Source organism: Sorex fumeus, unplaced genomic scaffold, assembly GCF_029834395.1.
Source record: "Sorex fumeus unplaced genomic scaffold, SorFum_2.1 ptg000115l, whole genome shotgun sequence".
Lineage (NCBI taxonomy): Eukaryota > Metazoa > Chordata > Mammalia > Eulipotyphla > Soricidae > Sorex > Sorex fumeus.
Window position 1 is genome coordinate 2,868,243 of NW_026606172.1, and position 26,659 is coordinate 2,894,901.

The following is a 26,659-nucleotide window of genomic DNA, read 5'->3' on the forward strand; positions in this document are numbered from 1 at the left end:
AAATTCACAGTTGCAAAGTTGTTCATGATTGGGTTTCAGATATATTATCTCCCAATACCAGTCCCTTCACCAGTGTACATTTCCCAACATCAATGTTCCCAGTTTTCCTCACTCCTCCCCAGCCTGCCTCTATGGCAGGTTCTCTCTCTCTCTCTCTCTCTCTCTCTCTCTCTCTCTCTCTCTCTCTCTCTCTCTCTCTTCTCTCTCTCCCTAGTCCCACCCCTTTGTTGAGGAAGAGAGCTAAGACCTGCAGCACTGTGCTGTCTCCCAAGGGCTGAGCAGAAGCAATAGTAAACACCACAGGAATGTCTCCTTGGCCTAGTGTCAATTTCCATTTACAATAAAAGCCAAAGTAATGTAGGGTTTATAACAATATAAATAAAGTGTACAAATATAAATATTCATATTTATATATTTTTGGTTTCTTTTTTGGTGCCAGAGATCAAAGTCAGGATATCATACACGCCAACTATGCACTCTACCCACTGAACTGTATCCTCAGTCCCACACGTACATTTTGTGATTCCAATCTCTGACTTACAGAATGTGAGGATGAAGCTGCTTTAGGCTTTTCCAGCCGGACTTACATACTCACGCAACTTGCCTAGCTGAAGGAGAACCATCTGTGGGTATCTGGGATATCTTGTTAATATCCTTCTCCTTGCCTAAAGGCAAGGAACAACATAACATCTCTTACCTGCCCCATAGAAAAAGAGAAAAAATTTCCAGCACAAACAGTCTTCCCAATTCCTCTCTGATTTTCAGACTTTATAGCCTAACCACAGGAAAGGTGATTAAATATGCCAACACAGTTTGGTATTTAGTTTTTGATAATATTCTGTGTTATTTTATAATTGAAGTGTAGCAATTATCACTGTAGGGTCTTGGACTAACTTCTAATGTAACAGACCATTAAAGTTTTATTTGTAGTGCAAAATAGTTGAGACTCAGAAAATATGCCTTGATTGACTATTTTTTAATTCAAAGTATATTTGATATTGTCCATTGAAAACCAGAATGATAGGTACCAAATAACTATACAGGCATTTTGAAGATTTAATCCAAATTAAGTAACTGCAACAATATTTCAAGTTACTATTTTTATAACACAATGTCAAAAATTTTATCATGATGATTATTTACCTTATATGTTTTCAATCTCTTTCTCTCTTTTTTCTGTCTTTCTGTCTGTCTGTCTCTCCCTCTATCTCTAGGTTTCTATAGGTTTTCTACCAATAGAAAACTAGGGTAGTTTTCTTTTCTTTACAGTGAATAAATGTCTGCCCTTTCATTGGTGAGCAGAAGCTTGAGAAAATGCAAACTTTTGAGATGCTAAACATCAGTTTATTATGCAGTAATTTTTACATAATTTGAGATAAGAAAAATCTTTGAAATATTCTCTGGTTTGTTTGTATACAAAAATTTAGATTACAATCAATAAAATTAAAGCTTTCTTAAAGAACATAGCATATTAAAGCAAATTAATAATTCATTTTTCTAGTTATATACAAACTTCTTAGGTATAAAATTACTACATAACCAGGAAGTTTATAATTTTTAAGCTCAAATTACAGTATCATAGTAGTTTCTCACAATAGTTTTATGAATATATTAGTATTTATGTCTTACAAATGAGAACAAGACTTTACAAGTCGAATATACTTCAACATTTCTTTCATTTTTAGAACTAACTTTTCATTGAAGGTAAATTTGCTTATAGAAAATAGGAAGATCATAAAATTCTTGATAAAGTTTTTAAAAGTGAACCCAGCTAGTTTATTACCCCAGAAACTATCTGATTTCTACTACAGTCACAATATCTTTCACAAATGTTAGGGGAGTATCATCCTGACTTTTAACACAACAGCTTAATTTACTTCGCTCTTTATATAAATGAAAACATACAATAGATTCTCTTTTGCAACCTGGTTTTTATGACTGTCATTTATGCTGGATATACTATATTCTGCTCATTCTCATTGTTATCTTATCATGTAACACACTGCAAAACTAAGAATAAAGAATTAAAAATATAAATATGTAAATATTTAAGCAAAAATTGGAAGAATGCTAACTTATTGTAAATAGTAATATTTTGTAGGTTGTGATACTAAAGCATATACATATAATAAAAGATACAAAAAGGAGCACTGTAGCACTGTAGCACTGTCCTCCAGTTGTTCATCGATTTGCTCAAGCAGGCTCAGTAATGTCTCCATTGTGAGACTTGTTGTTACTGTGTTTGGCATATCGAATACATCATGGGTAGCTTGCCAGGCTTTGCTGTGCGAGCGAGATACTCTCCATAGCTTGCTGGGCTCTCCAAGAGGGGTGGAGGAATCAAACACAGGTAGGCCAAATTGTCCACGTGCAAGGCAAATGCCCTGCTGTTGTGTTATTGCTCCAACCAAAAAGGAGAAATATAAATAAGGTTAATGCATTCCAAAGTTCTAGTATTATTGAGGCAATTGTTAAAGCAATAAATTATACCAGATTCTAAAAAATAAATGTTTCATAATAGAAATGTTGGTACTTAACTAAGTATGGTTATTTCTGGGACATATTGTATTGAATTGAGAAAGTTTTTATTTTTGACAAAGACCACTTAAATACTTTATTTTAACAAGAGTCTACTATATTTATACCACATGTAAAACCATATATTATTCATACAATGAATGACTAATAATCAGTAATTCAAAATTTACTAGTTACTATATTCAGGGCAATGTGTATAAGCTTAAGATATGACAGTGAATAACATATAATATTCTTCTGTATGGAAACAATAATATTGGGGATATAAACATAAAATTTAATAAATTCATCAGTACACAATATGTATGAAATTCCCTAGGAATTTGGAAAAATTTAAAATTTAGAAGATTAAAGGAAAAATAAATCATCATTCTGATGAATAGTTATACTAGATAAAGACTAATTTCTTTTTTAAAAGTACTTTTTAATTTGGAGGGGGAAGGTATAAGCAGCAGTGCCAGCTCTGTGCTCAGACTTCATTCCTGGTTGGGCCCTGGGACCATAGAGGGTGCTGGGTGTTGAAGTTGGGTATGCCACATATAAGGCGAGCACCTTACCCATTGTAGTATCCTTCCTGCCCAACTCAGTTTTATGAAAAGTTGAAGTTGGCACTTTCCCTAAATGGGCAGGCCAGGGTTCAATGTCTGACAACTCATTTGGTCCTCTGAGATTCACTAGGAAAAATTCCTAAGCTCAGAGCCAAAAATGAGTTCTGAGCACAATCAGGTGTGGTCCCAAAACAAATAGAACAAGTTTAAGTTGAAACAAAACTTAAAGAGATTGAGCCACAGAGACAATCAGCTATTTCAATGGATTATTCTGGGAGGGCTAACAGTTGGTAGACAAACCTTAGGATAATGGAGGACCTAATTCTTGAAAGAGTAACACCATAAAAATTGATTGCTAAATTCTAGAGTGAGGAGAATGAAATGGTCAGAGGGGAACTGGCTCTCTGAGTATATACAGACTAGAAGATGTCCTAAAGATTTTGTTATAGGGAGTGAAATTGGACGACAATAAGGAATCATTTTTGCCTGTCTGATTTTGTTAGGTTTTGGGCCATACCCTTCGATGCTCAGGAATTCATTCTGACTCTTTGCTCAGGGATCACTCCTCTCTCTCACCCGCATTTTACCTGCTTATCAGGTGAGTGCACCATTCCTGAAGATACTGCAGTACCAGGCCAATATGTGGAGTGGACACAGCAAGCTCCTATTCTAACCACTAGTTCCAAAATCCATTTAATATATCATTCTTAGGTAGAGGACTATTAGATATTAGACTGTTAAGAACAGATACTACACTTAATCTTAGCCCAAAGACTGATAAGTAATCAGGGGTCACTCTTGGGGGAGTTTGGGAACCAAATGGGATTTAGGGATTGAACCTACTACACCAGTTGAGTGCAAGACAAGTGCCAACACACTGTTTTATAACTGTAGGCCCCACTAGAGAATCTTGCAGAACGGCATGATTTGTCAGGTTTTAAATACTTTGGCTGCTATATGAAAATCGCTTGACATCAAGCTAGCAGCTCTAGAATAAGGAAAATTAAGCTAAAGGATACTTTTGTATCTAAATAAGAAACAAAAATATCTTAGTTCAGAATAACACCAGAGAATAGGCATAGATTCATGGAGGGCTCTAAACAATTTGAAGGTGTAATCAATATAACATTCAAATACTTGATATGGTTAATTTTTTTTAAAAAGTGGAGAATAATTGTTACTGTTTTGTCTATTTTTAAATTCTGTCCTTCTCTGTTAAGAATTGCTCAGGATTTTAACATTTTATATCTCAAAAAATGTAAAATATATTTATTTATATAAATTTTATATATTTATTTAAAATATATTTATATTTATATAAAACCAAGTGGAAATCTCAGGTATGTGAGTTACGCACACATTAGTGTGACATATGTATAATTAGGGACTAAAAATTTTGTATATATATTTTTTCATTTGTATGCATGTGTTTGTGTGTTTGTGTGTGCATGTGTAGTAATTAGTATAGAAGTGATATTTAAAAATTGTTAGTATAAATGAGATCTCTGTGGGCATGTGTATAAGAAGCACACTGAACCAAAAATAGAGCTCTAAAGTATTACAATATTCAGAACATAGTTGAAATACCATAAAATTAAAACATAGATCGTCAACATATGGTGACGAGGAATAACCAGTGAAGAAGATGAAAAGAAATAAAACAATAATCTGTGTTAATTTTAATTCATAGCGACACAGAGACCATGAAATAATTAGATGTACAAGAGATTATTTTTTAGGAAACTAATTTTAAGGAGAAAGAACAAGGAGTCAAGGACGGTGAAGATAAATTACTATGTCAGAGTGCTAAGCACATTATAACAATCAAAAGACATGAAGTAAAGGGGGTCAGGGAGTGCAGTCTGTATACTGCTGTGTCAGTCTCGCACACTTAACAGCTAGGCAGGGGCAAATCCTTAGTGCAGAAACTTCAATTTGAGGAATTCACATCCTACATTAATGTTGTGATTTGCCTAGGGATTCCTGGGAATAGTGCTGTGCAAGTATGGACTCAATCCACACGCAGAGATGGACTGGGAGAGTTTGGAAGCATGGAAGCAATCCACGTGCAGACATGGGCTGAAGAGTCCTTGGGAAGCATGGATTCAATCCACATTCAGACATGGGCTGAAGAGTAATTAGACAGGAAGTTCTTCAGCGTCAGGCACCCACTGGGCTCTGTGCCGTGCAGCAAGTTTGATTTGAACAGCCTGGATTAAAAGCCCGGAACCGTAGGTAGGTCTGACATGCCTTTATTCCAGCTGCAGCTTCCTGCTCAGGGCAGGCTGACTATGAAGTGTCAGAACAAAGCTGTGGCTCAGAGCCAGGGACCCGCTAGGCCCCTGTCTCCTGTGCATGCGCATGTGTGTGATTACACACCAGGCAGTTACATAAGCATCAATGAATCAATCCCAGCAGGCCCTTAAAACAAGGTTCTGAATCTTGCCCAGTCAGAAGCCAGGTTAAAAGGAGAATAGCATGATCATGGCCATTTCTTCTACATTTACTTATTCTCCCTGCTGTAATGATGATCTGGGTAGTATGTCTCATGTTCATCAGTGTCCTGGGAAAAAAAGTGGTATACAAGAAAGAAGTGTTGAATCGTATAAAAATGCTGATAATAAATCAATAAAGAGAAAGACTGAAACCTAACTGTTGAACCTAATCAGGTGGAGTTTATTGATGAATTTGACAAGAATAGTTCTGGTGGAATCAGGGGACTTAACCTGATTGATTTGATTTGAGCAGTGAATTAGAACAGTATTAGACTGAAAGCAGAATACTCCGAAGATAGTTTGGTATAAGTAAAGTAAAGGCCCTCCCGTTGATCATCGATTTGCTCGAGTGGGCCCAGTAACGTCTCCATTGGAGACTTTGTTGTTACTGTGTTTGGCATATCGAATACGTCACAGGGAGTTTGCCAGGCTCTGCCATGCGGGCAAGATACTCTCAGTAGCTTGCCGGGCTCTCTGAGAGGGGTGGAGGAATCGAACTCAGGTCGGCCATGTTGGCTGCGTGCAAGGCAAACACCTACAGCTGTGCTATCGCTCGAATACATACTGAGCTGAGTAGCAGCCAGGGTCAGTAATCTTGGAAGTGTCTAGGCATGTGTTTGTGTGTGGTTCAGTGAGGAAAATTTAAGTTATGAGTCAAAGACATTCATGGTCTGTAGCAAATTGTTACTAACAATGAGCCTCTATGCGTCATATATCTCTGTTTATAGATAGTCCTTTAGCAACATGCTTTTTTTTCCCCCTCAAAATGTATCTCATCTATTTCCTCAATTCCTCTCTTTGGATTGACGCTGTGACTTAATTTTGACTAATGTATAAATACTGCAGAATGAAATAATATGGCTTTTAAGACTAGCCTTTAAGAAGGCTGCTTTAACCTTGTAATATTCTCCATCACTTAATGACCATCTACTCTAGCCTAACAGAAGAAGAGAACACCTAAGGAGGAAAACCATGGAAACCCAGCCAACGGCTGGCAACAATCATTCATCAGACGTGTGTGAGACTATTTTCAACAATCCAGTCCAAGATCTCCAGATGATTGCAGCTGTATGAATAGCCCAAACCATGAGCAACTAAAGAATTATTCAGTCAAGTCAAATTGCTTACCAAAGTCATGAGCGATAGGAAGGACTGCTTATGTCCTTTTAGGATAATTTAAGTTATTAAGAATTGTAAAGACCTCAAACATCTTTTAGAACACCTTACTTTTCATTTTCTTCTTCAAATTTTTAAAATTTGCATTGCAGAAACTACTTTTTTGTGGACTAAACCACTTTGTATTTTACCATGATCATACTCTAGCTAGCTAAATATATTCATACTTAAAATACAATTTCCCTAGACTCGTATCCACTGTACTTTCGTTGTCCTTGGATGCCCTCTTCACCTGCATATGTTTTGTTACAATTATCATTCCACCACATATTATAGATATTTTTCCTTTAGTTTGATTGCCTATATATACACAGCAATCCAGAAAAATTGTATATTTAGGAAACAACTCAAATAAGTTTATTTCTCTAAGTCAGCCTGCCTGCCTGCCTGCCTCCCTGCCTGCCTTCTTTCCTTCTTTTCTTCCTTCCTTCTTTCCTTCCTTCCTTCCTTCCTTCCTTCCTTCCTTCCTTCCTTCCTCATGATTATCTACAGAATTCTCATAGTATATGAAATAAAAAGCAGTAAATTTCATTTTAATAGCTACTTTTTTTTCTCAGAAAACATTTGTAGAAAAATAATCTCTTTTATATAAAATTTGAAGTTAGGAGATACTAGACATAAAGTCAAATCTTATTTCCGATCACCTTATAAACTGCTTAATGTGTGCTTTAGTCACCTAAATTGTTGAACTACTAGTGACACAAAATATTTCCTTTATTTGCATTAATAGGTTTTAACAGTATACATGAACTTTTTCTTCTTAGTTCTCTAAATTTATCCTTAAGCTATATAATCTTGAATGAGATGGTTAATTTTTTTCTGCTTTATTTTAAAACTGTCATAAATCTCATGCTTATTTTATAGATGTTTGGTTAAAATTAAGTGATATCAATAACTTCACAAATAAAATAGAATTCAGAATATCCATGTACCTAGAAACTATTAGCAAGTGCTATATTATCTTAGGCCACTTTAAAATTTTAAGCTTGTCAAATATCTTTTATGATTTTTGACTCTAAGTTCAGTACACCTTCTACCAAATGCTGTCCTTTATTTTACATCCTGTCCTGTCCTATATTTTTTATGTCCTATTTTTTGAAATCAGCTTCCTCTTAAACCTGTGAAAATAGTCATTACATTTATTTTTTTAGAAAAATTATTCCTTGCTTAAAGACCAAATAAGTTTAATTAATACCAACTATAGAAGTGCAAATGTGTCTTAGAAAAATATTATAAAATAAAAGATAAGATCATGAGTAAGAGTTAGAGTTTATTATGATCAAAATAATCTATCTTCCAGATTTTCTGAGAGTGAAATTTGTTTACTGCCTTAAAAAGTTCTGGCTAAAATCTTTGAGGAAATGATATGAGTAAATGGTTAATCATGACTAACCAGGTCCATAAAAGTCTCATGACTTCATGTTGTACATATGCTAAGGTTGTACCACACATGTTATTTTAAGGCATCTTGTGGCCAGTGTACAAGATTGCAATTTATGCTAACAGATGTTTGGGAAGGAAATTATTTGTTTAATTTGTTTATGAGTCAGAGGATTTTTGCCTGAATATAATTATAGGAAGAGACCGCAATTTGTGAAAGGATTATATTCCAGAAGTGCATTTGTGAGTCAGTTCTTTGGGACTAAGAAAATATTGTTATGTATAAACTAATTTAAGTGTTAATGTTTCCCAAGTAAGCCCACAATAACTTATTTAACCCACTTTTTCACTAACAATATATTCTTCCTGAGTCTCTGGGATAAGAATTGAAATAGAAATGGCTTATTCATTTGGCCAGTGTTAATGATTTGGTTCCATTAATTCACCTTTACTCCTTTCCAGAACTATTTTTTTCTAAACTTTATCTTTCATAAGTCTTCAACCACCTTTAAGGAGAACACCCCTGATTCTTGAAAGAGATCTTAGCAGATTTATCACCAATCCAAAATTACCTGACTCTCCTTACCACCATCAACAACTTCCATACTAATTTATATTTTTGATTTCTTAATTAAGATTCTGTGGTTTACAATAATATTAATACTGAATTTTATGCACATAATTATGACACTAAATCCTTTATGTTTAATATGTAGCTATTCTCAGATTAAAATAAGAAGAAAAGAGGATAAATAATTATAAATATGAACACTAATTGGATAGATAATTATTCCAGGAACACTCTAACTTGAAAAAGTAAGGCATTTATTCATACAATTTCCATTTGAGGTGTTGTCTGTATGATTAGAATAATAAAAGGGAAAGAAAGGTTTGTAGCTTGAAATATTGGAATATAGGACGATATGTTGGCCTTCTGTCAAGAAGTCTCTCTGAGGATTGCTCTTCAAGACTGTGTTCGCCCTTGAACTCATATCTCACTTGCTTGTCTCTGTTTCTTTGCTTGATTATTTCCATTCTGGAGAATCCTGTGTTCTCTCTTGAACACATTTTACCCTTTTTCTCACCTCTCATATATTTCTATGCAATTTTTTTTCAATAAAACTACATCACTTCGCTCTTTTTCCCATTTTTTAATGGGACTGAATTTTTTTTTTCTTTCTGGTAGGCAAGGAAGGGATCACTATGACAATGATAGGGGTAAGTAGAACTGGTTGCTGAGAGGAGATAAAATAATATATATGCTTTTAATCACAGTATTCCAGAGCATAATGCCTTGAACAGAAAAAGAAACAGGGAAATGTGCCTGTCATAGAGACAGGTCTGGGAGTGGGTGGGAAACTGAGTACATTGAAAGAGGGAAGGGACTCTGGTGAAGGGATTGGTGCTCAATCACTGTACGACTGAAACTCAGTCATGAAACTGCAATTTATGGTGATTCAACAAATTAAAAATTAAAAAAAAACTACCTTGCCTCACAATAAATAAATAAATAAATAAATAAAATTTTAAAAGTCTGTTTTAGGAGTTATTTTCTTTAGTTAAATGTATTTCTTAAAGTTTTCCATCCTATCCCCCTCACGATCTACCAAGTTCACTAAAATATCAACCCTGGAGGCCAAGAGTATTGTGGGAAAGGCACGCAGCTTGCAAGTTGCCAACCCAGGTTCACCCCCTGATTACCCCGGAATCATCACCAAGCTCAGAGTTAGGAGTAAACCCTGAGAAAAGTTAGTGTGGTCCCAAAACCATAAAAACCAAACCAAACAATTTTAGTTCTATAAATTCCCATTTTATAAGCAATGATAAACTCTGAGCCAACAATAAAAGAGTAATAAAACTTTGTATGCATCTAAATTATACTTTTCTTAAAAACAGTTTTTTATATGTACAATTTTTTGAAATTTAAACCCTTGTTTCCTTTCCCTAGCTTAGCTGCAACATCATGACTATACATCAACCATGTGTTCTCAGAAAGATTGTTTAAGCTTTTGCAACTAAAAATATATAGCCACTTATTAATTCATTATAATTGTTTGTTAATTTTCAAACTAGATATTTCTTCCTTATGTAGAAAGAAAATTCATGACATAGAAATCTAATAAATATCTATGATTGGTTGACACTGAATAAATAGTACTCTCCACACAAAAAAGTAAAATAAAACTTTTCCATTTGTTTTCAGTTTGTGTAACAAAAGAAATTGAAACAAAAGTAACTGAATTTAAATAAAATCTATTTATAGACTAACAAATATCACGGTCACGGTCCTCCCGTTGTTCATCGATTTGCTCGAACAGGCCCAGTAACGTCTCCATTGGAGATTTTGTTGTTATTGGTTTGGCATATGAAATACATCATGGGTAGCTTGCCAGGCTCTGCCGTGCGGGTAAGATACTCTCGGTAGCTTGCCGGGCTCTCTGAGAGGGGCAGAGGAATCAAACTCGGGTCGGCTATGTTGGCCGCTTGTAAGGCAAACGCCCTACCGCTGTGCTATCACTCCAGCCCCAGACTAACAAATATATTTAAGGAAATAGATATTGTGATATTTTGACTGTTTTACTCTAGAAAATTCTTTTTTAGAACGAATAAGGTCCAACATTGGTTTCATTAAAGATGATAAATACTATTTCTATGTATGAAGTAATTTTTATTTACTTGTGTTATAGAAAAAATGTGCCCGGAGCCGAAGTTTCTTTGTCCTCTTAACAACTTCTTCGACACTCTTGAAGGCGTTCCATGCTGCTCTCTTCCTCCTGCACAGTTCTGGCACCAAGTCATTCATCATATTGAGTTCTCAACCCAGGTACACATAACTGCTGCATTCGGAGATGTTTGTTACATTGAGAGCAAATAGAACGTCAGGGACTAGTTTGTTTTTCATGAACATTGTCTTGGTCAGATTCAGCTGCAGTCTGACCATTCTACACTCACGGTTGAAGTTGGCCAGCATTTGTGCCACTTGGAAAAGATGTGTCCAGCTCCTGGCACATCTCTTTGACTCCATCGTTCTTCCTGCACTAACATACTCCTCGGAGACCTGGGCCCTACAAAAACAGGATGAGAACGCAATTCGGTCGCCCACAGAGGAATCAAAAGAGCTATGCTTGGAGTATCATGGTTCATTCAAGTGAGAGAAGGAATCCGGAGTTCGACCTCCATTGACAATCAAGAATCAGGGACCCTGCCTCATTTGCCAAGGCATTGAAAATCAAATGGGTCAGACACGTAATGATATTTAGAGTTGACCACAGGACTAGAGCCATTACTGACCAGATTCAAAGGACGCGTGGCCACCCACCTACAAAATGTTCAGATTTCTTCATCAAAACTCTAAACAAATGGTTTGAGGCTCTTAGTGTTCCTGGAGTGAGCAGATGCCATTGGGCTATACTAGCAAGCGACAGGGACGAATGGAGATGTTACTGGCACTCGCTCGAGAAAATCAAACATCAATGGGATAACAAGTGACAAGTGAACAAGTGAATAGAAAAAAATGAAATAGATAATACTTTTGTCATTGTTCTCAAGGAAGTTCATCAGATATCAAGGAGTTAATTAAATTTTTGAACAAAAAAAAGGAACAAATACTGAGATAAACATAAAATACTTTATTTAATTAATTAATTAATTTGCTTTAGGACCATGCCTGGTTTTGCTCAGAGCTTCTCCTGTTTCTGTACTTGGGGAATCACTCCTGGAGGACTCTGGGACTATATGTGTTGCCAGAGATTAACCCAGGTAGGTTGCTTTTAAGACAAGCACTCTACCAGCTATCCTATATCTCTGGGCTATAAACTGAAGTTTTTAAATCATTAAACATATTTAAATGAAATTGATAAGCAAAAAGTACGAGGCAAAGCCTAAATTTTTATGTGTAACATGAAATTTGAATAATACAATGTACTTAAAAATTAATTGATATATGCTTGCCATGTTCATGCACTTTTATTTGGTTTAAATAACTCTTCAATCTAAAGGATTTGGGTGTTCCTTTATAATTTACACTTGAATACTTACATGTAAAACATAAGTTTTGTGGGATCTGAAGAGAACACACCACTACTCAACAGATGGAGCTGTTTGTTTATTAACAGATATGAATTAGTAACATGCAGCCATGCAAGGACTCACTTTTGAATTAGCTATTTCTGAAACTCTTCAATGCTAATATGTTCAAATTTTGAGTCTGAAGACACACATCAATATCTTGGCAGATAGTTTTTAAATGAACCATCTGCTCATTATTTAACATTCTTAGATTAATTATTAAAAAAATTTTTTTAAAAGAAAAGTGCCTAAAGCGTCAGTTAGGACTAAATTCAATATACTTACCAATCACTTCTTTGATCCAAATTTTTACATTCAACTGTATCATTGTACAACACTATTTCAATAGTAAAATTTTAATCAACAAAAATAGTTATTAACATATTTTTAGTAAATGCATTTGTATGCAATATAAACTCTAAGGTGATCCTGAATGGTCCTTTGTACAAACTACACTGAGAGGTTTTCTAGTTTGTTTGGTTATTTATTTATTTATTTTTGGAAAGGGAACTTTGGCCATACCCAGTGGGGCTCAGGAATTTCTATATGTTCTCTGGGGCTCATGGAACACTCCTGGCAAAAAAACTAAACCAGATGTGGGAGAATGAACTTGGTAGGTAATGTGCAAGTGAATTGCCCCTCCCACTGTACTAACTCTCTGGCCCCAGTAAGACCGCTTTTTATTATTAAGAATTCTGTTCATTATTTTTTAAGTTGTGACAGTTGTCTCTTTGAATCTCAACATGGCTATATTTTTATTTAAATGAAAATATATTAATAATATGTAAATAAATAAATTTTTTGCAATATAGCTTATGTGTTTTTAACACTGAATATTATTATCACTTATAGAACTAAGTAGTTTATTCAATATCAACATTACTTATGAATCATTGGGATGAAATTGAGAGCTCTTTTTCGGTCCTTACAATAAACTCTCCACAAGAATGTATTGTTTAACTTAAGCTGCAACATGAAAGACTGAGTTTGCAAAGTTCTTTGAACTTAGCTTTATTGCCCATAATACATATGGACTAACCTCAAATTAGTTTCCATCTATTTGGATGTTTCCACAGGTATGTTTTTTTCTGTTTTCACTACTACCAAAGCTTCACTTCTAAAAATCTATAGTCTTCCACTGAAGTCTGAGGCTAATGGAAAATTTTTTGTCTGAAAAAGGAATAAGATTACGCAGCTTCCCAGTTTTTGTCCCCAAATAGAATGCTGATATTTAGAATTACTTTAATCATCTTTTAACTTTTTTATTTGGTTTTGGCTCACACCTGGCTGTACTCAGGCTTACTCTGAGCTAAAAAATCACTTCTATCAGGGCTCAGGGGACTATAATGGGAGCTGTGGATGGAACCCCCATCTAATGTGTATAAGGCAAGAAAACTTACCCATTGTGCTATCCCTCCTGCCCCCTCAGTTTTGTTTTTGCTTTAAAGATATAATGAGTTGTTCAGTCTGAATTTCATCTTTCTTCATAATTCTCTGATATGAATTTATGAATATTATTATAGGTAATGAGTTTGATTTTAAAACTATGTTTGTTTGGATTTTTGTTATTCATAACAAACTCTAGTTCAACAGGTACATGGTCTTAATATATGTTGTTAAGCAATTGAAACTGTTTTGATGCTATTTATTTTGGATGTCTAGTAGCTTATGGTCATTCAAAAAATTAGTATGTGCTTTTCCTTCATCAGTTGACAAATGTAACTAATCCTTAAAGTAGTTACTTTTAAGTTGAAATAAAAAAGTAGAAATAAAAAAAATGCTAGCATGAAAAAAATTAACTTAAAAGACTTTAACTCTAGACAGAGTTGGAAAATGAGCAGGACCATTTCTTTCTAACTATAGAGGAGTTCATGTCAGTTGTTCATTGTGGGGTGCTGAAAGTCATTAGAGGATTTACATAATAAAAGATGCATGTTTTCCCCTATTTTAGTTAAAATTACAACATATGTTTTGATGTAGAATGACAAAAAGTTCTGATTAAACAAAGTATTTACCATGATCACTAAACACTTCTTTATGCAGCAGAAAAAATCATAAGGATGAACTCGATCCACTCTATTTTTATTTCCTTTCAAATACCAACTTGTATTTACTTGCCCTATGGAACTGTGTGGGCTTGGAGAAGAAAGATGAGTGAAGCATCACCGATTTGCTAATGCAGCACATTTTGGCAGGTTACTGCACATAACATGATTGATCATCAGGATGAGACTAGAAATAAAAAGCAGAGAGGAAAACATGCCAACCTGGGGAAAATAAATGTTCTGTTAATATTTTAATTATTTTTTGAATAAAAGAAGCTGACTTGCTTTCTAGAGTTTGTTTCCCACTTTGGTATTTTTGGAAAATTCTGTGAACAAAATAAAAAATCTTTAGTATATTATATAACAGCCACAAGGTATTATGTATAAAGATAATATTATTAGGGATTATGGGATTGTCTAAATGATATTTATACTTATCTTCTTTGCAAAAAGAAAAAAATATTCTGATTCTCTTTTTTTGGTCTTTTATACCTTGATGTATTTATATTTAAACAGATATTATTAATCAAGTTAAGTTATTTAAATGTCTGTTATTTAAGAAAGACATATATTTTTCCTAAATGAATTGGCATATATTATACATATCACAAAGTTAAATTAAATCATCTGGAATATGGTATTTAAAAGTACTTGTACATTACTGTGTTAGGTATATTTAGAAAAATTTGGGTTAATCAATTCTGGTTTTGGTGAAATGTTATGTTTTCAAAGTAATTAACATTATTTTAAAATACTATATTGGAAAAGTTGCATTAAGAAAATATCTTAATATTATAGTCCTCACATGTATACTTTTCTCAACTACTATAATTTGACATCTACCCACAAGCATTTGTACCTTTGTGAAGACTATGGGAATTAGCGTTAATACCAAAGAAACAAGAAGAGTATGATCTATCTGAACATTAGCTATTAGCAATAAAAAGTAGAGGAAGAAGAAGAAGAAGGGGAAGGGGAAGGGGAAGGGGAAGGGGAAGGAGAAGGAGAAGGAGAAGAAGAAGAAGAAAAGGAGGAGAAGAGAAGGAGAAGGAGAAGAAGAAGGAGAAGGAGGAGAAGGAGAAGGAAAAGAGAAGGAGAAGAGAAGAAGGAGAAAGAGAAGAAGAAGAGGAGGAGGAGGAGGAGGAGGAGGAGGAAGGAGAAGGAGAAAAAGAAGAAGAGAAGAAGAAGGAGGAGAAGAAGAAGAGGAGGAGGAGGAAGAAGGAGAAAAATAAGAATAAGAATAAGAATAAGAAGAAGAAGAAGAAGCAGAAGCAGAAGCAGAAGCAGAAGCAGAAGCAGAAGCAGAAGCAGAAGCAGAAGAAGAAGAAGAAGAAGAAGAAGAAGAAGAAGAAGAAGAAGAAGAAGGAGAAGAAGGAGAAGAAGAAGAGGAAAAGAAAAGAGGAGGAAGAGGAGGAGGAGGAGGAGGAAGAGAAATGAAAGGCTGAAATCACTCATGTTGAATATAAAGAAGCAGAATAAGGGAATTACAAATAACCAAAGGTAAGAGAACTTGAGAAGTATTCTAACGAACTGAGTTTATTATGTTGAGGAGATAGGGCCTGATCAATGGGTGAGGGACTATGAGGTAATATTGGAGAGAAGAACATTTATATATAGGGGTGGGACTGGAACATTGTACACACGAAATTCTCTCGTTAAAGATATTGAAAATCATAATGACTGAAATACAATTTTTTAAAAAAGAAGTCTTAAAAATAGCTGCTTGAGAAATACAAATGAACTGTTAGAACACACAAACGACAAAATAAAATCAGGAAAACAATAGTCAAATGCAAGCTAGAGAGAGAAAAAGAGAGAGAATTGGAGGTAGGGAATGGGCACTGATGGAGGGATGGGTACTCAGTCATTGTATAACTGAAACCCAAGCACAAAAATCTGTAAGTCTACAACTGTACCTCATGGTGTTTCACTAATAAAAAATGAATAATAAAAAAGAGAGAATCAAATACTGGGGCTAAAGGAAACATTAAATAAGGTTTAAAATATAAAAAAAGTAAGTAAAACAAAATGGATCAAGCTGAATATGGAGGTTTTGAATTAGAAGAATCTAGTGCAGTAGAGCAAAAAGAAAAGAAGTGAAGAGTAAAGAAAATATATGACCTGTGGTGTATCCAAAAATTGAAATACGCTTTAAATTATTGAAATTACATAAAGGGAAGTAAAAGAAGAGGGCTGAAAATTAAATTGAAGTCAGGAAGATGGCTTAAAAATAATAAAATAATGGCAGAGAACTTCTTAAATCAGGACACAGATTCAGGAATTGAAGTTTACAAAACTAATTGAGGTCCACATAAACTTATCTTAAGATATTTTTCAAGACACATTGCAATTAAATTTTTAATTTAAAAAAATCCTAAAGGAAACAAGAGAAGATAAGGTTGACATTTATAAAAAAATGTCCATAATTCAGTGGATGATCTATTTTAAAACTAACAAGTATGAGACAAAATGGGATGTTAGATGCTGAGTGCTGAAAGGAAGAATACATATCAGTTTTGGATACAAAATACCAAATATTACAAGATACAGAACTGTAAGTTTTAAAGTAGAAATTTATAGTGATAAATGCTTAGATTATGACAAAATTAAGATCTCAAATGAAACCCAATCTACAATGGAAGGAACATAAAAACAACAAAGTTAGTCTAAACAAATGCAGAAGACAATTACCATTTATTGAAACAAAAATATATATATATTATAGAAAACAAAAATGAACATAAAACAGCAAAAGCTCAGTAGAACGAAGCTAATATGTTGAAAATAAAAGTTGACAAGTAAATAAAATTGTAAAAGAAGACAATTACTACGTAGAAATGGAGTGGAGTGATAGCACAGTAGGTAGGGTGTTTGCCTTGCACATGATCAACCCAAGTTCGATTCACCTTTCCCTCTCGGAGAGCCTGGCAAGTTACTGAGAGTATCCTGCCCTCACAGCAGAGCCTGGCAAGCTCCTTGTGGTGCATTCGATATGTCAAAACAGTAAAAACAAGTCTCAAAATAGAAACATTACAGGTGCCTACTTGAGCAAATTGATGAACAACGGTAGTGCTACAGTAGAAATAGTAAGGATCATGACACTTCTGTATAAATAAGAAACAAATTAGATGACCTAGACATATATAACCTATCAAGACTGAATCATGAAAATAGAAAAACTGAGTATACCAATGAGTAATGAGTTTAAATCGGTAATCAAATATCAACAAATAACCCAATGAAATAAACAAAGGACAATTAAATTGGTTATAAAGTAATAAAGTTGTATATTACATATATAAATTTTAGATGATATAAATTTACATACAAAAAGTCCATGATACACCAATAAAATTTCTTTAAAAAACTAATTCATAAAGCTATTGCTTGCAAATACAATGTACAAGATTATATTTTTTACATGTAAGCAATTATTATAATGCTAAAAATTAATGATTAACTATTTGTTTAATTAGCAATTTACTAAAAGAAAAAATGGTGAAATGTTTATCTTAAATCATGACACTTATATAAATAGAAAACACAACAGTAAATCTTTTAAAACAACAACAAAATATTTTCTAATAAACAATTCTGTGAGAAAGAGTGAAGTTGGAAAAATTGAAGTTCTTGATTTAAAACTTTATCACACAGTGATAGTAATCAAAATATCACTATTCTGGCATGAAATTAAACTTATAAATAAACAGTATGAAAATTCAGTTGTAAAAACCTGCATATACAGCAAACAAATATTTGGTAAAAGACTCAAGGAGATTTAATGGGAGAAAGCATAGTCTTAAATGAATTGTTATGGAAAAGCTACCTGACGACATGCAGAAAAAAAATTGGAATTGATCATATACCAGTTACACAAATTGAATCAAATACATTGAAAACATACAGAAGAGGCTCAGCTATTAAAACACTAGAAAAAAGGTTTGTCCATCACATTTTCCCCTTTATTGGCAGTATGGTGACTGCCATCTTTCAGAGTCTATTGGACAGAGGGATACGAGCTTGCAGTGACAGGACACGCGGGGCCTCGCAGGATGGGGGCAAAAGCAACCCTTCTCCCCTCCTGGATGAGACCCCAAGTTGCCACCCATGAACGGCTCCTCTGCTTCTGAATGGCCATGATCCCAGAGGCACATAAACTAATCTCGGAACCCAGTGACTTCTGGCAGAAATGCTTCTGAACTGTGAACTAAGCTATGGCCCCATGCTGCCCCTGGAGAGGAAAGGTGTTTGTCCCTCCGCCTTTTTCAACTCGGTGGTAGAATGGTGACCACCATCTTTCAGAGCCTATTGGACAGAGAGGTATGAGTTTGCAGTGACGGGGCACATGGGGCCCTTCTGGATAGGGGGAGGTACCAACCCCTCCCCCCACCCAGACGAGAGCCTGATTTGCCACGCACAGATGACTCATTCACTTCTGAATGACCACGATCTCAGAGGCACATAAACCAATCTCAGAACCCAGCAGCTTCTGGCAGAAATCCCTCTGAACTTAATTACTAAGATATCAGAAGTCCAAGATAGCGGCTATGCGGCATCAAATGCTCTTCATTATCAGCAATAAAAAACAAATTATGTAATGATGCCTTTTCAGCAGGTCTGATTGTTGGGGGAAAATTCCAAATTATAATAGTGGGTTTTCTGTCAAAAAATTGAATGTAATCAAAGTAGACAGTAAAATGAAAATCATCTGCCACACAGGCAGAGGGAGGGGTGGGATGGGGGCATACTGGGGTTCTTGGTGGTGGAACATGCACACTGGTGAAGAGATGGGTGTTTGATCATTGTATGACCAAGACTTAAACCTGAAAGCTTTCTGTTCTCACAGTTATTAATTAAAAAAATACTAGAAAAAAGAACAGAGATTGCCTTGACATTTGATTTGGATATAAAGCACAAACAATTAGAAATTGAGCCTACATAAAAATGAAAGGTTCCCACATGGCTAATTTACTAATTAACATACTGAAAAGGAACCCTATGGAATAAAATATACATATATTAAAACCACATAAAGTGTTAATATCTAACATATATGTGCATACATGTATGTGTATATTAGATGTTGTATACAATAGACATGTATGTATGTATATATGTATACATACACATATATGCATGTATATATGCATATATGTATGTATGCATATATGTGCATGCATATATGTAATCTTGGGGCTAGATAGATAGTCTAGTGGGTTAAGGGATTTGGCGCTCATATAGTTCGTCCAGTACACCAGGGATGATTCCAGTACTTCCAGGAGTGAAGTACAAAGCCAGGTGTGCTCATACAATCAAAAGCAAGAAGACAAATCTAATTTTTCAAAAACTGTATACCAGTGGTTAAAAGGTATTAAAAAAAGGTGCCTGATATCATTGATAATGATTAAAATGCAAAACAACTCTCCCCAAACAACAAAACAAAGCACCAGCTCCCTATAATGACTCATATCACTCCTCCTCTAATAGCTATTATCAAACAGGAAAGAGACAGAATGTGCTTGGGGAATGTTAAAAAAAAGGGAATCTGTGAGGAAGAAATTAAATTGTTCAGAGTAACTATAGAAAACTTTATGAAATTCTTCAAAGAAAAAACAAAAACAAAAACAAAAAAAAAAACCCAAACAAAATAGAACTACCATTTTCTTCTGCAATTTGATCTTTGTGAATATATCTAAAGCAAATAAAATTGGAATTTATAGGTTTTAAGTCATTTATGTTTCATCATATGCTATACATTATGCTTTTTATTAAAATCATTGTTGTTATATTTTAATACCTTGTGGTTTGAAGTTCAGATAAGTTAGAAAAACAACATGATGATTAACAAAATGTCACTAAAGCAATCATCTTAGGATATTGTATAGTTATGTTATCAGAATAAATTACAGACCTCTATCTTAGCCTTATAATTAACATAACCTACAAAATAACAACAGATGTTTAATTCCAATAGGCTAAGTTTTTAAAATGAGTTTAGTGATAACATTATTTACTAATTCCTTCTAGTCAGATCTGAAGCTAATTTCCATGACAATACAACTGAATTAGAACAAAATCTCAGTTCTCAGAAATGAACTCTTCAATAAAAGTGAAAACTGTACAAAAGGAATAAAGAATATTAAAATTCAAATAATGTCAATTTACAGAATGAATGCCAGTATAGGAGCAAATGAGAGCTAAAAGCCTAACAGGAAATCACAAAGTACTAGAGACATTTTATTTGGACAAGCTATCACTCATAATAACACTGACTAAAATATTATGACACTTTTTATGTATGACTGTGACAGATTATAGTAAGAGTACGGAGAGAGACAGAAAAAAAGAAAGAAAGAAAAGAAGCAACAGGAGGTAACATTTCTACATTAACTGAATAAAATAAAATTAAAATCATTCCTAGAATATTCATCTCATTTTTATTTATATTATTTAAGCAGATATTCTAATACTAACTATTTCGAAAGATAAATTGTTCCTTTTAAGGATGTTGTAAAATATAACCTGGTAATTTACTCATACCCAGTAATCTTGTGTAACATCTAAGTCTCCATACCTCCACACCAACATGAAGAAACAAATCAAATACCCACCACGAGTGGAGGACAATAAAGAGAGTCTAGAAGTCTCAGTAGGTATTACTCACCTAAAGTACATCTCTGAGGAAGAATTCAGATATGAAATATCTGAATGAAGATGTTGAATGAACTCAATGAAACAGTGAGACAGATATCCAGTAAATTAAAGGAGGACATTAGAGAAACAATCGAGAAAATGCAGGTATAAATGAGAGCAGAAATTGGAAAGCTACGCACAGAAATGTCACAAATAAAAGTTTCAGTAAATGAAATAAAAAACCCACTCTGTGTGTCCTCAACAGTAGAATGGCCACAGCTGAAGACAGAATCAGTGAGCTGGAAGATCAGTTGCACGAAGCTTACAGGCAACAACAGACAATGGCAAGAGAACTCAAAGTAGCTCTAGAGCAAAACAGAGTCCTCAGGGATGATTCCTAGAAGAAAAACATTAGAATCATTGGAGTACCAGAAGACAAGGGAAATAATCCCAATGGAAAACCCACGGTTAAACAAATCATTGCTGAAAAGTTCCCAGAGATCCACAACGCAGGCACCAGATTTAAGGAGCCCAAAGCCCTCCCGTTGATCATCGATTTGCTCGAGCGGGCCCAGTAACGTCTCCATTGGAGACTTTGTTGTTACTGTGTCTGGCATATCGAATTCTCTTGGTAGCTTGCCGGGCTCTCCGAGAGGGGCGGAGGAATCGAACTCAGGTCGGCCATGTTGGCTGCGTGCAAGGCAGATGCCCTACCCGCTGTGCTATCGCTCCAGCCCAAAGAGTGCCAGCTAAAAGAGACTCTAACAAATATACAAGACATATCATAGTTAGAATGATGGATGCCGTGGATAGAGACACAATACTGCAAAGAGCAAGGTCAAGAAAGGAAATCACATATTAAGGAACACCCTTTAGATTCACAGCAGACCTATCAGAGGAAACCCTCCAAGCCCGAAGGCAATGGTGGGATATAGTAAAAAAAAAAAACTCAAATGAATGCTTCATCAAGAATACTCTATCCAGCTAAACTCTCACTCAAACTTGAAGGAACGGTACACTATTTCTGGATACACAAAAGCTCAGGAACTTCATAGACACAAAACCAAACCTAAAAGAAGGGCTAAAAGGGCTACTATAAGACAAGCCAAACCCCTACAAGTACAACAAACCCTTACAGAAAGATGACACAAAACAATAATCTCTCTGAACATCAATGGTCTAAATTCACCAATTGAGAGACACAGAGTGGCAAAATGGATTCACAGACAGAACCCAACATTTTGCTGCCTACAAGAAACTCATCTCAACACTCAAAGCAAACACAGACTCAAAGTTAAAGGATGGAAAACTATCCTGAAAGCAAACAGCTCACTCAAAAAAGCTGGGGTGGCCATATAGTATCTGACAACATCAATATCAGGTTGAATAAGATTAGAAGGGACAGGGAAAGCTATTTTCTATTCATCAAAGGATATGTACAACAGAAAGAAATCACACTCTTCAATGTATATGCACCTAATGAGGGAACAGTTAAATATTTAAAACAACTGCTAGTGATTTTAAGGAGAACATTGGTAGCAACACAATTGCAGCTGGAGACTTCACCATCGCCTTATCACCGCTGGATAGATGAAAAAGAACAAAACTCAGCAAGGAAATACTGGCTTTGAAGGAAGAACTAGAAGTGAGAGGGCATATAGACCTACACAGGGCTTTACACCCCCAAAAGAAAGAATACACATTCTTCTCCAGTGCACATGAAACATTTTCCAAAATAGGCCATGTGCTAGGCCACAAAATATTCCTCAAAAAATCAGGAAGATAGACATTGTATCAACTATCTTCTGAGACCATGATGTACTGAAGATAGAAATGAATCACACACAGACACAGAGAATCAAATCAAACACCTGGAAATTTAAAGAACTCAATGTTAAACAATGAGTGGGTCAAGAAGGAAGTCAAGGAAGAAATCAAAAGATACCTGAAAACAAATGAGAATGAAGACACAAACTATCAGAACCTATGCCATGCAGCTAAAGTTAAGAGGAAAATTTATAGCTCTGCAAGCATTTCTCAGGAAGGAAGAGAGGGCCCACATAAACTACTTCACCTCACAGCTCAAGATCTTAGAAGAGGAGCAACAAAAGGAGCCAAAACCAGGAAGAAGGTAACACAGTAACATTTGTCACAATGGTGACATTACTGGGCCAGCTCAAGCAAATGGACGAACAATGGGAGGACAGTAACAGTGACAGTAACATTACTTGATCACTTGATCCCCCATTATTCATTGATTTACTCGAGTGGGTGCCAGTAACGTCTCCATTCATCCCTGTTGTGTGCTAGCATAGCCCAATGGCATCTGTTCGCTCTAGGAACATGCAGAGCCTCAAACCGATCATTCAGGATCTTGACGAAGAAGTCTGACCATCTTGTAGGTGGGCATCCACGCGATCTTTTGACGTCCTGTGGAATCCAGTCAGTAATGGCTCTAGTCCAGTGGTTGTCTGTAAACCTCATTACGTGTCCAGCCCATCTGATTTTTGATGCCTTGGCAAATGAGAGCGTCCCTGATTCTTGAGCATTGACGGAGATCAGAACTCAGGATTCTATCTCTCATTTGAGTGAAGCATGATATTCCAAGCATAGCTCTTTCAATTCCTCTTTGAGAGACACGAATAGTGTTCTCATCCTGTTTGCGTAGGGCCCAGGTCTCTGAGGCATATGTTAATGCAGGAAGAAAAGTGGAATCAAAGAGATGTGCTCATAGCTGGAGGTTCTTTGTCCTCTTAGTTATTTCTTCAACGCTCTTGAAGGCATTCCAAGCCGCTCACTTCCTCCTGCGCAACTCAGGTGCCAGGTCATTCATCATGTTGATTTCTCGACCTAGGTATATATAACTGTTGCATTCGGAGATGGTGGTTCCGTTGAGAGCGAATGGAGCATCAGGAATGAGGCTGTTTCTCATAAACATTGTCTTCGTAAGATTCAGCTATAGTCCGGCCTTTCTACGCTCATGGTCGAAGTCGGTCAGCATTTGTGCCGCTTGGCTGATATTTGGTGTTATTAGAACGATGTCATCAGCAAAGCAGAGGTGGTGTAGTTGCCGACCATCTATCTTCACTCCCATTTCTTTCCATTCTAGTCGTCGCATGATGTTCTCGAGGGTGGCACTGAAGCATTTTGGTGAAATGGTATTACCCTGCCGAACCCCTCTTTTGACATGGATGATTACTTCTTTGTAGAATGGTGAGATCCTGGTAGTGAATCCATAATAGAGCTCACGGAGGATCCTGATGTATTGAGTTTGTATGCGCTGATTTGCTACGGCTCCTACAACCGCTTCTGTCTCAACAGAATCAAAGGCCTTCTTTAAATCAATGAACGTTAGACAGAGCAGCATCTTGAACTCCTGAGAAACCTCAATGAGCTTAGTAATCATGTGGATATGGTCGATGGTACTGAATCCTTTTCGGAACCCGGCTTGTTCACGTGGTTGTCCTTCATCTAGTGTTCTGCTAATCCTATTCAGGATGACTCGAGTGAACAGTTTGTAGATGACAGACAATAGGCAGATTGGGCGATAGGTGCCAATGCCGTGGATGTCTCCCTTCTTGTATAGTAGTACAGTCTTGCTGGTTTTCCATTGGGATGGAACCTTGCATTCAGACAGGTAGCATGTGAAGAGCTGAGCCAGTGTATTGATGAGTACTGATGGTAAGTTCTTCAGGTGTTCAGGTCTGATCTTGTCTGGGCCAGGTGCTCTTTGTTTTTTTACCAACGAGATGGCATGTTGAATTTCGGAAGGGAGAACATTGGGAACGATATATCTATCATGCGGAATGTGGTATGTGGGCAAGTGGACGTGGCTATTAGAGATCTGATTAGAAGTCATAAATAATCTTCTCCATTGCCCTTCTGGAAGATGTGATAGATCCATCAGTATGTCAGAGTGCAGTCATCTTGGTCTTGTAGTTGGTGTTGTCAAAAAATTATTTTGAGAAGAAAGTGCTTATTAGTGACTTTAAGTGAACCATGTCATCTTTTGAAATGTCAACATTATTTTCTTTTGCAGTTTTTTAAGGTTTTGTTTCTTATATTTTTTGCTTTTTGGGGTCACACCCGGTGATGCACAGGGGTTACTCCTGGCTCTGCACTCAGGAGTTACTCCTGGCGGTGCTTAGAGGACCATATGGGATGCTGGGAATCGAACCCGGGTCGGCCACATGCAAGGTAAATGCCCTATCTCTCCAGCCCCTCTTTTGCAGTTTTGTTTTCCTAAGAGATCACTCTTCCAAACATTAGCCATATTTTACCATACTAAGCTTGAAGTTCTAATGAGCTCATACCTTAAGTTAGTGTCTTATTTTTATGAGTGCATTGAAGTAAGAGTATATCTGTCACAGATGAAAACATGGGAGAATATTTATATCTTCAGGTAATCCATTCATTGCTTTTTTATTAAACTTAAGTTCTCCTGTGAGTGACAAAAATTCACATAATGTTCCTATGTGTTATAATTTTTTTTGATCTAAACGTTAGTTGACAGATTTTTAAAAATATAATAACCAGTGAATGTGCATGCATAATATTAAAAAGTAAAAATTGGCTTTTGATTCAAGATGTAGTCAGCATTTAATTATACTAAAATAATTTTGCAACTTATTTTCTTTGATTTTAAGTTAAGTAATACAATTTCAGATTTGACTTTCTATCAGCCAAATTTCCTAATATTTTACTGAGAAGGTTTTTGCTGCATCTACATAAACTTATATGTGGTGGTATGATTTTTGATAATTTTGGTTATTTCCAAACAGAATGGACACATCACAGTACTTATATAATTTACATTAAAAGTTACTAATGCATTATATGTATATATGTACATATAAGTATATGCATCATCCAATTGTTGAGCTAACAAGTAGCATGATGAAAATAATATTGATAGGTGCAGCTATAGTCAAATATATTGTCCTAAATAAACAGTTTAACTCCCATGAAATCGAAACTGTAAAAATCTTTTTAATCGCTCATGCTGGTCCTGAGCTGAAATCAGAACCCGCCTTCCAAGAAGAAATCAGAACCCACTTGCCAAGAAACAGGGCCTAAAGGCGCTCATAACTGAAGAACACTCTGTGGGCCATATGGTAGTGATACAATCCATTAGGGGTTTAAAGACCCTTTACATCGCATTGCAGTGGTTTCTGTGATGCCTTTTCAACAGCTTTGATTTGGGAGTGATAGGAAATCATCTTGATTTGCATTGTAATCACTGATTGCCCTTTAAAGCCTTTATTAGTTTGACAATGTCATTTTCTTTTTTAGTTTATTTTTTTTGTGGTCACACCCACTGATGTTGAAAGATTAATCCTGACTTTGCACTCAGGAACTACTCCTGGAAGTGCTGGGGGGGACCATATGGTATTCAGGGATCTTGCTTAGGTTGACAGAATGAAAGGCAAATGTCCTACCTACAACACTATTGCTCTGACCCAGACAATGTTATTTTCTAATATTTAGTTTTTCAGAGGTAGTTTCCATAGTATGTATTTGTAAACTCTAATTCTCTTACTTTAACACTTAGGCATCCTATTAGTTCTTCAATGTCAAACGAAGGAGCAACTGAAAATTACTATGCATAATTTTGGGTAAGAGTTGTCAGAACAAGGGGTTGATATCCAGGATATACAAAATACTGGTTAAACTCCACAAGAAGAAAACATCCAACCCCATCCAAAAATGGGGCAATGAAATGAACAGAAACTTTCTCAAAGAAGAAATCCGAATGGCAAAAAAGCACATGAGAAAA

At 35.5% G+C, this 26,659-nt stretch overlaps 1 non-coding gene across 1 annotated transcript; it reads right to left on the reverse strand.

Moving 5' to 3' along the window:
• Positions 1-3,683: 3,683 nt before the first annotated feature.
• LOC130043199 (U2 spliceosomal RNA) lies at positions 3,684-3,872 on the reverse strand. Its single transcript, XR_008795331.1, has one exon. It is a non-coding gene; the product is annotated as a U2 spliceosomal RNA (small nuclear RNA).
• Between the last annotated feature and the right edge of the window lie 22,787 nt (positions 3,873-26,659).